Source organism: Spodoptera frugiperda, chromosome 2 (assembly GCF_023101765.2).
Source record: "Spodoptera frugiperda isolate SF20-4 chromosome 2, AGI-APGP_CSIRO_Sfru_2.0, whole genome shotgun sequence".
In the NCBI taxonomy this organism is placed as follows: domain Eukaryota; kingdom Metazoa; phylum Arthropoda; class Insecta; order Lepidoptera; family Noctuidae; genus Spodoptera; species Spodoptera frugiperda.
The window spans coordinates 12,232,206-12,245,111 of NC_064213.1; the positions used below are offsets into that span (position 1 = coordinate 12,232,206).

Sequence of the window (12,906 nt, forward strand, 5' to 3'; positions counted from 1 at the left end):
GTAGCACGGTGTCTGGAAAAGTGCCCAGTATATGGCAATAGGCTCATCCCCTATTACATGGGACTTATAACACAAATGGTGAAAAGTGGGTGTACATTGTATAGCGTAATGTGCACCTCTGCCTACCCCTTTGAGGATAAAAAGGCCTGACGTTAATACGTTAATGAAACTTATTTATACATAGAGCTACTGTTTCCTTATTTGTAGATGTCGCTACCGTCGATTTTGGCTAACAGAAGTTGCTTAGAGTGAATGGCGGATTAGTAATGAACGAAAAATGTTTGTGAAGGACTTTTTGTTTCCTTATATCCGTTTGCATTCAAAGAATGTCAGCTAATGTTCAGAGCAGGAGACGTGATGAAAATAATAAAAGAAAATAGACTTAATTAAAAATAGAACCACAATTTGAGAGACAAGATAAGGTTCCCTACTTTAAAATAAAGACGTCATATCAAAATTCCAACATAAAAAGTGTAAAGAATAAATGTAGGCGGAGCGAAATGACATCATCGTGTTTACTCATGTACACAGCTACAGACGCACACATGCTTCTGTAACTCACACAAAGACATTATCTCACCACAACCACCAATCGAATTGCAACTCTAGCTTCATGAGTTACAGTTGTTTATCCTTTGTGGTTGGTTTGCGAGTTACGGCAGGATGAGCAGATGGCAGGAGTGTAGACATCACGAAGTCTGCAAAGGTTTTGGGTCAGTGGGCACGAGCTGCTTTTGTTTCGTCGGTATCGATTCATTGATCGATGGAGTTAATCGAGTTTGAATACAATGATCTCGTTTGTACATCGTCCTTGTGTTGTCTGTGGTTATTAAAAATTGTTGTTTTGCTCGATTTTTTTGGTTCTGTGTTTAGAACGAAACAAAAATTTTCGCGTGCCTTTGATTAGATTTTCCATCATGACAAAAAGTCTGTGTTCATGAATAAAGAAGTTGTTGTTCACGATTCTTTTGATTCTATTTCTTGTACTTAATATTAGCAGTACCAAAAATATCCTTATTTTTTAAAAACGTAATGTAGGTACAGAGATGTTTGACTGATGATAGTTTATTAAAAAATATAGACAATGCTTAGTGTACATGTAAGCACCTGGTCAAAGCAACAATACTTCCGATACCAAAATAGAAACGCGGATAACAATAATTTAGGCACCTATTTTAGTTACATTGATAGACAATACAGAAACACTGATTCTATTTAGGTACGAGTACGTGCATGTAAAATACCAATAAACGCTTAGAAATAAAATACAATCTTCTTCTTAGCCTTTTCCTAATCTTCCTGATTTTTCCTGATCGGATAAGAGTCCCCCTATAAAAAAAGCCTTTTCCTAAACAGTTGGTAGTCCATATATTTCAGCAGAATCCTTCCCAGAGCTCATTAAAAAAGATATCGACATTCTTAGTTAAATTTGAAGTCAGACTATCCCAAAAATCCTGTTTCATCCATTTAATTACCAACCAAAATCATAACCCTACTTTAAGGTCCGCCATTGTCTATCCGACAATACAAAGACAAAGAAATAAAAAACAGAACGATGTTATAAAATTAAGTAAGTACTGTAATAGAAGACTGACCCAGAATGTCGTAATAGCTATTTGATAGTGATGGCACTCAATACTTTTATTGAAGTCTAGCTCTGCACCTGTAGCTTCACCCACATGGAATTGAGGAGATTTCTATCGAGTGGATCACGAAGTAACAGATTACGATTCTGCAGGAATATCGGGATTCGGGATAAAATGTCTTAGTTACATCCTAAAGGGATTTTTTTTTTGAGGGGGGAAAATCATCCAATGCCTTCTCCCGCCTTGGGAGAGGTGAGAGGGAGTGTCAGACTCCTACTAACGGAAAACCACCCCGTTCCTTATCCTGTTTTGAACCGGAGCCCCGGTAACCTGTTACGTTGTCCGCAGCTCCGGCTCGGGCATCAGCCCTACTGGGCCCCATATGTTCTGGACTGGGTAACTCCTTAATTTTCAAATCGGTTACAGAGCAAGCATTTTATGATGCAAACAAAGACAAACAATCAAATAATTACTTTTCAAAATATGTATTGTATAAGTCTGTACGACTTATTGGGATCCACCACGGGTCATTAGGTAATCAAGAAAATGTTTGGATAGAGACAACGAACAGAGGTTGAAGCTGTGAGTTCTAGAATCTTATGCAGTGTTGACCTATCGCCGAAAGGACTACTGCGATTATATTTACTTAAGAATATTACGAAAAATAAACATACTGACGATGCTGGCATTTGCATAATAGAGGCGCGGCCGAGCCAATCCGTTGATTGTGTGCATAATACCAAAAAATATTTAGCACTTTATGTGCAATACTTATTCTACAAAAACGCTTACCTATTTGATTGCAAAGAGTCCTACTAAAATCCACTCTTGCAACGCTGTCATCCCTATTTAAAATTTAAAAACTTTTACATAAAACCCTCCTTTATCAGAGAAAACTGAAACATTTGTATAGTTAAAATTAATACACATTTCGGTTTACCTGACTAAATTCCGATAACCGATAATACACTAAATTTAACCAGGTCTCACGAAAGTTTACCAGACAGATTTTTTCCCGAGATGAAAATATATTTTTTCGCTATTCACCGGACCACACAAAAATATATTTTCAAATCGGACCCTACTGTTCTAAAATATGTTTGTGTTGATATACCACTTATCGAGGGAGGCTATACTCAACCGGCCTTTTGTTTACAGTTCTGTCTCAATCCAATTACAAACCAAATTGCCCTAGGAAATTGTCAATAAACAGCAGTTAGTGTTGGGAATTAGCCGCGAACGTGTGAAACTGCGTGAAATAAGCGATCGAGATATAAATCGACCATTGTTTACAATCAGACGCGTGAGTCACTCGGCGGTACCAAACCGGTCCTGGGGCTTACATACATATACATCATCTATAGTAACATTTAGCTATGTAGTCATAAAAAATAGTGTTATGTATTGTAAAGAATTTTAAGCTAATTACATTTTTTTGTCTTATGTAATGGTAATAAGGACAGGGCTTTTGAAATTAAGCTCCAATGTGGGAGACCTATGCTTAGGCACGAATGGGCCGGCTCGACCGGAGTGATACCACGGCCTCACAGAAAACCGACGTGAAACAACGCTTGCGTTGTGTTTGATGAACAGTACCACGTTGATATTAAACTACTTAAGAAGTATGGACATAGATTGTACCCTGAATAGTGTGAGTGTCACCGTGGGAGTCAGCTCATTGGTCGCTGCCTACACCACTTGCAACGCAATTTAAACTTGATAGTGATATTTATTGGCTTGGGAAAGGATATTTTGTGATCACAGATAGAGATAGGTTGTAAATGATTCGTCATGCAGATGAATGGAGCTTTATTGACACCTTTGAAGGGTCTTTTGAAGACTATTTATTGAGTGTTGGGGATGACTCTATTTAATGATGAAAGCATCGCGCTTTTATCATCAGCTCAGCTTGTGGATTCGACCTCAAATTCTCAATGATAGTTAAGCCTACCACGTGCTACAAAAAAAAATCTAACTGCTTAACCAGTCAATATAAACATAGCTCAAGGAATGTCTATTTATAAGAGTAATAAATTAATAAGTTTGCGCCGCGGACGATGGGTAGGTACATCGGAAGCCGTATGACTCATGGGCAGTCGACATAAAAACCTCTTCGCCAAGCCTTTGGCTACTGCCGGCAAAAACAAGATGGAAGCCATTTCTTACATCTAATGGTCACTCATTGTCGAGTAAATGAGTTTTTACTGCCACACAAGCAGTACCACGAATTCTTGTAATGTAAGAATCTCTTAGTTTAAATTTAAAACCGTCGTCTTCCATTAGATTTGTTTACTACTATCTTCTTTATTTTGTTCAAGTGTAGGTTATTAGAATTCTAAGTGCAGTTTTGATGAAACATAGTGCGGAAATGTGGACTTTGGTTTTGGTATTATGTATTTGCGTATAGCAAACTAAACTTTGTTTGTTCTCTACGTGGGAAAACGCCAGGGCCCATACGAAACGGAAGTTAATGAATTCAGAATACTAGTCTTATGGTATTTCTAGCTATTTTTATCTATGTAACAGCAAAAATACTACCTAAAAATCTTCAATATGTTTATCAATTTTAAGCAAAGATTAATCTTCCATCTGAAATTCTGAATGCGTCCACCATGCATTGAGGAAATTGTCCAACGGACGTCAATTTGAACAGTGATAACAGTCGAAAACAACATATTTGTAGATTGCCGAGATAAGGACGGTACAGTTCTTTTAAGAACTGAAATTAATCACTCTTCTTGCATATAACCGCTGAAATAACTATTTAAACTAAACTTTAATTTGAAGAAAGATGAAGGCAAATGAGTGGTTGGATATGGATCATCTAATGGTGAGGGACTTACAACACCAGAGGAGTTACAAACTCCGTCCGACTGAACAATGGGATTACCGGGCTTGAAGCAAGAGTAGGAACGGAGTGGTTTTTAGTCAATAAGAGTCTGACACTTCCTCTTGCTTCACCCAAGGCAGGGAAACTTGAATGATTTTCCTCACTTTTAAAAAAGGAGTGAAATGATTCTGTTAATTAAGTGAAATTAAATATTATCTCTTGACAACTCAATAAGAGCCCAGCACAAGGTACCGTGTGAAAAACCACTACTAAGCAACCACTTATCCCTTTCTGCAGTATGTAGGTACAGCAGAAACATGAGTAGAGTATCAACAAATGCTCTTATTTGCACAGCCAAGTGCGATGCAAAACCTAATCATTCGAAGAAATCCTTAGAAATTCCAAGCGTTGCAAATCTCATTCTATAACTCGTACACACGGCAAAACTTCAAGCTACACAAACCAGTATAAACTGACCGCTGAATGTGCAGAAAGATCATACAAAGCGAGACCATTATAAACTGGTTTTGTATAGCCTGATGTGACTACATGTATTGTCAATACAGACCTCTTACTAAGTCATGCTAATATGGTCCTACACACAGGTGCGCGTCCAATGCCGCGCCGCCTACATACACTGCCTACGGTTGCCCATGCGCATATCAACTGCAAGCTACTTATTTACCGTGTCAACTGTACAATACAAGTGTTCATGAATGAGGAACAAGTTTAAATGTATGCTGTTGTATTCATCGTCATGTATTGATTTACGTTTACCTGTCAATTTAAATGGATTTTGTCTTTCGATATGAATTGTGAGTTATTTGTCTGGGCGATTTTGTAATGGGCGGTTATGGAAAATGCAGGCTAATGCAATATTACTCTGTGTTGACGAGAGATATCGGTATTTCCTGAACTTTTCATTTAGTGCCAATGCGTATAGTTGAAAAAACTGGTGAAGAGTTGAAGAGTATATTTGCTACAGCTGGGCTGGGTAATGGATGGCTAAGGAAATAGCTGGAGTCTGAGTCAGTGTTCTTAGGGATGTGCCGTAACAGGCATTACAATGAAAGAGGTAGTCTATTTAAAGCATCCGATATGTCTGCTTTTGGGGCTCTGATAGTGACTACCATGAAAGGTAGTTTTTAAATACTGATTGTAGCCTTTAGAATGGTCGTTTTAGTGAGTTAATAATCCCATACTCTACAGTCGTTCTACACAATAATTAGCTAGTTTTTGATGATTCTTCTGTGACCAGAAAAGGCACCCTTATTTATATCCAAAAACGTATGTACTCGTAAATGTATCCACCAATTTCTACATATGCCTAGAATACATAGTGCATTCAACACCAAACAAAGATGGCGTCGGTTAGCAGAAACCTCGCTAATTGGCCGTCTAGGCGATCGCGGTTATGTTAACAAAGCTACGCATGCGTATTCGCATCTTACGTTATGCTTACATTATTCCTAATGCAAATGCTTTGAGCACGAAGAGATCTGTATACACTAAATTAAATGTTTGTGAAACATTTATATTAGAAGATGTAGATTCTAAAGATAGCCGAAGAAGCATCTACAGAAGTCATGGGATACCACGGCCTCACAGAAAACCGACGTGAAACAACGCTTGCGTTGTGTTTCGTTGTGTCAGAGGTTACCGGAGGTCCTTTACCAATCCCCCAAAAGGCCGGCAACGCACTTGTAACGCCTCTGGTGTTTCGGGTGTCCATGTGTGGCGGCGAATACTTGACAGTTTCAGTCTTACTGCCGCACACAGAGAATGATTACTTATTGTATTCCTTAGTAACGATTGTGTTCCGAAAACACTTGCTAAGGACTGGCTTAAGTATCCAAATTACTATAAGTACGGCGGTTAGATCAAGCATAGCAACACAATAGCATTTTTCCAAAGCATCCATGACGTCCTAATCGTCACCATTATTTTATTTATAGAAAAACATGTTCATCGATAGCTATCTAGCAGTGTAGCAATGATCGTAGTTACTACAGTAGACTGTTCCTCAAGGCCGCAAAGTTGGCAGGATATCATGTACATAGGTACAGTATTTATACATACGTATCACGTAACATGGTAATAGTCCTTGCATGGTCCACTGAGTTCGATATTTTTGAGTTGCATTGCTGTTCTTTTAATTACTTATTGATTTAAATAGAGCAATAAGTTCTGATTTGGAACGAGCATCTAATTTTACTGACAAGTAAATTATGACAATTCAAACATGCCTAAATTAAAAATTAATTGAAATAAATATTTTGGCTGTGACTTTAAATGGCGCCTGGGACTATAAGAGCTGATTGTAATGTTTGAAACTTTTTTACCAAAAGATGTAAAAAGACTGTCACACTCTTACGTAGCGAGGGTACTATTTTTAAGAGGGGAATTTCATCAAATAAATTGTCCCGCCTTGTGGGTGAGGCGAAAGTATCAGTCAAACTCTTACTGACTAAAAGCCACTCCGTTCCTTCTGCTCCTAATAACACACAAGGTCGTCTGCAGCCCCTGTCAATAATGCTACCCGATTGGCGTGAGGCCGCAGACACAGTCTATTCCAAAGCCCCTTTAAAACAACGTATGTACTGTACCTAGCTGATTACCCAAGTATTATAAGTCTTTACAACCCAGGCTTTGCAAGATTCTAATCTTATCACACATATTTGACTAGCACACATCCTATGCAGTGATAGGTCATTCACCTTGCATTTTGTACCTAACAAATCATAAACTCTTTAGCTTCTAGTGTCGGCAAAAGTTTATCTTAACATTAAAACCACATGCTTGAAGCAAAATAAACAATTTCTATAAACTCTGCAGTATTTGTGTTATTATGCACGAACGTGTGAAAGTATGATCAATGGAAGTCTAGCTAGACTTAATGATCTTAGGTGAGGAAAGGTTGGAACAAAGAGAAAGCTAGATTATATTCATAATGCAGCAGGAAAACCTAAATAAGTACCTTGGCGCTTTTGTGAATAAGATATACATTTTAGAAGACAGATACCGACACCTTTTTTGAAGGTGAAAATCATTCAATGTCTTCTCCCGCCTTGGGTGAGGCGAGAGGCAGTCTTAAACTCTTACTTACTAAAAACCACCCCGTTCCTACTTCTGCTTTGAGCCAGAGGCCCGGTAACAGGTTACCGGGGCTCGGGCATCGGGCATCAACCCTACTGGGCCCCATCTGTGGTGGTCTGGTTCTTTGAAGATACCAGTAATCTGGTGTTGCGGGTGTCCATTCGTGGCCGCACCGTTTGCTTACCATCATGTGGTATGTTTACCGCCCTAATCTATAAAAACTTTAGTCAAGCAAACTTTGTAGAAGTTCTTTCTATAGAAAATGACAAACATTTTGAAAACTCATCACGCGCATATTAATAAGATGTGGGATTGAGTATTTCAAAGAATATTCGAAGATCACACTATAAGATTACTACTAAAATCATTTTTATTCTGAATAAACAGAAGGCACGAAATTTAATTGGACAAGCGAATAATAAGGCAAGCATTGTGGATGTAACCAATACTGCAGAAGTTGCAAAAGTCCGGGAAATGTGTTATTACGGTCTCGGTTGTCGACCATCATCCAACCTGCACCTCGTTTCAAACGGGATTCATTTGGATCCTTGAACTCTCTGCACCAGTGACAATGATCTACATTCGTGCTATGGATTTATCATGCAGACTTCTAGGGTTTCTAGTCGACTGAGAAGCATAGTAACCTAGGTTAGTTCTTTCTTTCGATATATTCGTTGATACACTACTCGTATATTGGTCTTTCTTATAGAAATGGAATCTCACAATCGGTTCTTTTATAATTTGAACCAGGGATATCCCAAAAACTAATACAAATAGTATTAGCGCATTATAGTTCTTACCTAGTGCTTCTACAGATGTTATCATATCAATTGACGGCACGGTTGGCACGTTCGATTCCCACACGGAGCCACTCTTTGTGTGATCCACAAATTGTTGTTTCGGGTCTGGGTGTCGTGTGTATGTGAACTTGTATGTTTGTAAACGCACCCACGACACTGAAGACAACATTGTAGGGCAACGTTTTAAAAAAATAGCTTTCAGGTTTTCAATGATCCTAAATGGGACTGCCTAAGTATTTGGGAAAAATGAATATTTGCTGTGTTAATTTATACGTTCCTTCTTTGTCTTCTGTTTCTACGATTACTTTCACATTAGGTAGGAAGTTATGTTGTCTATCCATATCCATCCCTTTCCTTCACTCATTGAAATATCGTATGTAATAAAGTTTATAGCTGGTCTTTATTGAAAGTGCTATCTCTCTTAACTATTCGTACTTCCTGATAATATTGTCAGCTTTCTTTGATACAAGTATACAACACGAATATAAAATAGCTGGAGCTCATTTATACTAAATCATTTTTATTGGTTTACTTTGCTGAAAAGTGTCGACTTTCTCACACATATTATTTACAATCTTCTTTTAATTATGAAACATTCTCACTTGATGCATTTACTACCTAATTAGTAAAGTACGATTAAATCTTTTTTTCAAACTTTCTATCGCATCTTGAAATTAAATCTGAAGCTAAATTAGTTTTCACTTCAGCCTTATCAAGTCTGAATAATGTTAAAAATGCAGCAAGCAAACGATTACAGTAACTCCGCTGGTCGGTCTCAGTTTCAGGGGTAAACGACCTGAATCAATCGTTCGACTCCATTCGCTATATTTTTTGTTACCTAACTCCGGTGCTCAGGCGCTGCCGTACTAAAACTCGAATTTTACCTTATAATTAACTGTAAAAATATTTGAAATATGATATTATAGCACAGTAATAAGTTATTATGTACATTGTTTTTTATTTCTTCTTCTTGTCTTCCATCGCGTGATCATAGGACGTAACGGCTATATGCCTTTGCCTTCAGTTTTAATGACTTCACTTTTTATTCGGAATTGTCGATTTAAAATGAATAATCGTTCGCATGTTTGATTTGATCTTGTCGGTCAAATAATAATGTAAAGAACTAAAAATATATTTTCCAATCCCAGCACAATTAGGTAGATAACTTAGGTAATGCCTATTTTTTGCTTCCTGACAAATCTTGAAGATGACGCGTCTACTCTGACGGTCATTAGTCATGTTTGAAGTTTTCTTAACCGTGCAACATCGCGCTGAATAAAATTCCAGTTGAAGTAAACGCTCGTTTCGGAATTAATCTCCGAGTAGGAAGCTAATTATGTCCACGTTTGTTTACAAAGTCGACGCAGGTAAAGTGATCCACTCATTGACGCCTCCAGTCCAAGCTGAGACATTGATCTTTAGTTGGAGTGTGTCGGTAGGTATTTAGGCCAGAGCGCAGTCTCGTCTTATTGAGAACACAAGCACACACAAGAAAATCTATTTTTTATCTTGCTCCAAACTAATTATCCGAGTGGAAACGATATTTTCGCGTCAGTCGGTGAGAACCATGTGCGGCCGACACTTTCATTTTACTTATTCGATTAATATAAGTCGACGGTTTCACTAGCCCGTAGCCAGTACCAGTAGCCACCTATTTAATTTTGGTACTGCGCAGCACTGAAGTCTGGGTCTGACGCACGGGTTAACGTGGGTCAATTGTTGTACCTACTATGTTTCACAAAGTTAATTTTCACGCGGGAAACACACGTAGACGGAGGAAACCGCGTAAAGCGCAGCGTGAAACTCCCTCGTCAATGCAGCGTCCCAAAATAAGGCGCAACTATATTTAGACGTAGGAAATGCCTTTACTACTGAGATTAGTTACAGTTTGTGACAGTGTAGACTAGGGGAGCTAGTAGGAGTAAGTACTCACCAGAATCTTGCGCTCGCACGTTACAGCGTTTGGCGGATACGTGTTTATTTCACTGATATTATTTTGGTTCGCGTCGCCGCTCGTCGCTCGCGCAGATCCCGGTCGTGTGGCGCCCGCCCGGGCGGTGTGCCGACTGGCGCGCCGGTCGCGCGCTCGCGTTTCCTCTGTGTGTGCGTGTGTCGCGACACACAGTGCTGCCAGTACGCACCGTGCTGCGTCCGTCAGCCACGATTAGCGGCTCGTGCTCAGCCCTTTTTGACCATCTCCTCCGTGTTCATAGGGAAGCCACACTACTGCACCATGCGCCACTCTCTCGCACTCTACACTGGCACTACTTCACATCTGTGTTGTTATTTACAAGTAAGAATGTAGCACAAAGTCCCGCGCGTGTATTGTTGGAATACGCGCTGCGCACGATTCGCGAACTATTCAACCATTGAATTAGTGAACCGATGCGATGTTTGGCTGCTCTACATCGACTGTTACTTGGTAACTGCTTTGTATTGTCCGCCTCGGAGATGTCGGTAATAAAACATTATGTAAAATACTGTAACAATATCTAGACTATAGGTACAGACACTGGAACTCTAGGCACTGAAGTTAAAGTCTGTTTAGAAATAGATTATTTTTCAGTTGGTATTTAGTTCATTCTAAACATTGGCTACTTTGACCACCATCATTCACGCTTTATCTGAAGCCTTTCGCACCTACTCTACCAACACCTTAACACATCACAACAGTCTTCTCCAAATCCACAAAAACTCAACAAAACTACACAGACCTACAACTGCATCGACCTAACCAAATTCCAATCACTTGAGATTAGATGCACAAGCAGCACCCACACTCATTAAGCCATTACCTAACTTAACAACAGCACACCACTCCAGCTGCCACCCACACCAAATGACAATGTCACGAAGTGAAAGGCTTCTACCTCACCTACCTGAAAGACTCACGAATTGAGAAGCTCCTAAAAAAGTTTAGGCTACTTACCACACCTTGTGTCTGGTGATCATGAACCGTTATATGCAATTGCAATCTGAACAACAGAGAGAATACAGACTATTTGTGACAAACCAACACCAACCTATTGCTTTGTAATATACACCTAGTAACATTAGATATAAAAAGACTTGATGATGTTGATGAAAGATATAGGTACCTGTTATTGAGATATAAATTAAGAAGAAGATATTAAGATTTGTGTTATACCTGAAGAGTGCCTAAACACGGCTCTCTGGCACATCAAGCTACCCTAAATTATCAAAATTCTAGTAATAGATTTTCCACCTTATAACCTAGTGTGTATAAAGTTTATTTAATTTTCAACATTAATCATGGTCATCAACTACTACATATTTCAACAGGACAAACAGTAAAAAGTGCCTCATAAGGAATAAAGTGTTATCATGCCTAACCCTGTAAAAAATTGGGTGTCTCAATAAAACGCAAGAATCTCACTCAACCCGTGTTCTCATTTACCATAAGAAAATAAATATATTGGATACATCAGCAACTTAGATTGCCAATCCCATTGTCTTAATAATTTACATATTATTATGTTTTTAAATACACATCTAAAGAGAATAAGAGACTTGTTCTTGTGCCCCACACTTTAAACATACTCCTTAGAATGTTATATTTATGCAGTTAAGTACCTAGGAATCATCCATAGAAGACAATCTATGATGAGCAGATTTTCGCTTGAATTTACCACTAGAGGGCGCTTGTGTCGTTTTAGGCTTTTAATTTACAAAATCAAGATGATATTGAAGAACAACGATTTAGAAACTGTGATGTCCTTGTTTTATTTTCTATAATTATAACATTATTAACAAATAAATATCCAATTAAATTATAGTTTTAGATGCATATAAAATGTGGTTTTTAACTTTCAGTAAGACAATGGGATAGGCAAACCTTTTTATACAAATATTACATTTTACAATACACCTTTTATACTACAGACAATACTTCTTATTTGAAGTATACCTATACTTACTATAATTTCCATTTTATAACATTACAATCCAATTTATGATCAACGTATTTGTGCGTTATTTAATTCAATATAATACATTATTTTAATATACCATTTATATTTTATATGTGTAATGTACCTAGTCTCTACAGAGCTATGTGCCAAAAAGTATTTAAGTGATAGTCGAATGAGAGAATGGAAAACACATGCAGGTGTTGGAACGGGGTGGTTTTTAGTCAGTAAAAGTGACGCTTCCTCACGCCTCACCCCTCATTTAATGCACAGGATGGGAGGGGGAGTCATTTGATGATTTAACACCCCCTCTCCTCCGAAAAGTTTAGATAAAATTAAACTAGTTAGTACTGATGTAGTTTTGATCGGTTATACTTTCTTGAACCCCCCCCATACGCTGCAACCTGGCTATGCCTGTTGGATAGCCAATTTAAGTCTTTGACTGCTTGTTGTAGTAAAGTGTTGAAACCAAAGCTGCCGCTAACTACGCTCATATATGCATATGATTAAAGAAGGGACAAATTTTCTATTCTCTCGGTAGACTATCACTAAAATACCATTTGAAACGCGCGCGCATTCTTCGGAATTAGCGCGTCTGCGCGTGAGTACGCCTATTTTTAAAATCTCAGAATTAATGTGTGCGTTACGCTGTGGAGTTAAGGTTG

General features: G+C 38.3%; 1 protein-coding gene across 9 annotated transcripts in view; it reads right to left on the reverse strand.

The window, feature by feature from the left end:
* LOC118268715 (CBP80/20-dependent translation initiation factor) overlaps window positions 1-11,064 on the reverse strand; it is a 34,695-nt gene extending 23,631 nt beyond the window's left edge. For 5 of the 9 annotated variants that reach the window (XM_050703241.1, XM_050703242.1, XM_050703229.1 and 2 more), the window contains exon 1: window positions 10,246-10,474. The gene's annotated coding sequence lies outside the window, so the exon portion shown is untranslated. Of the gene's footprint in view, window positions 1-10,245 lie in introns of all 9 variants that reach the window. The other 4 variants (XM_050703243.1, XM_050703254.1, XM_050703244.1 and 1 more) reach the window with 2 other exon arrangements.
* Between the last annotated feature and the right edge of the window lie 1,842 nt (window positions 11,065-12,906).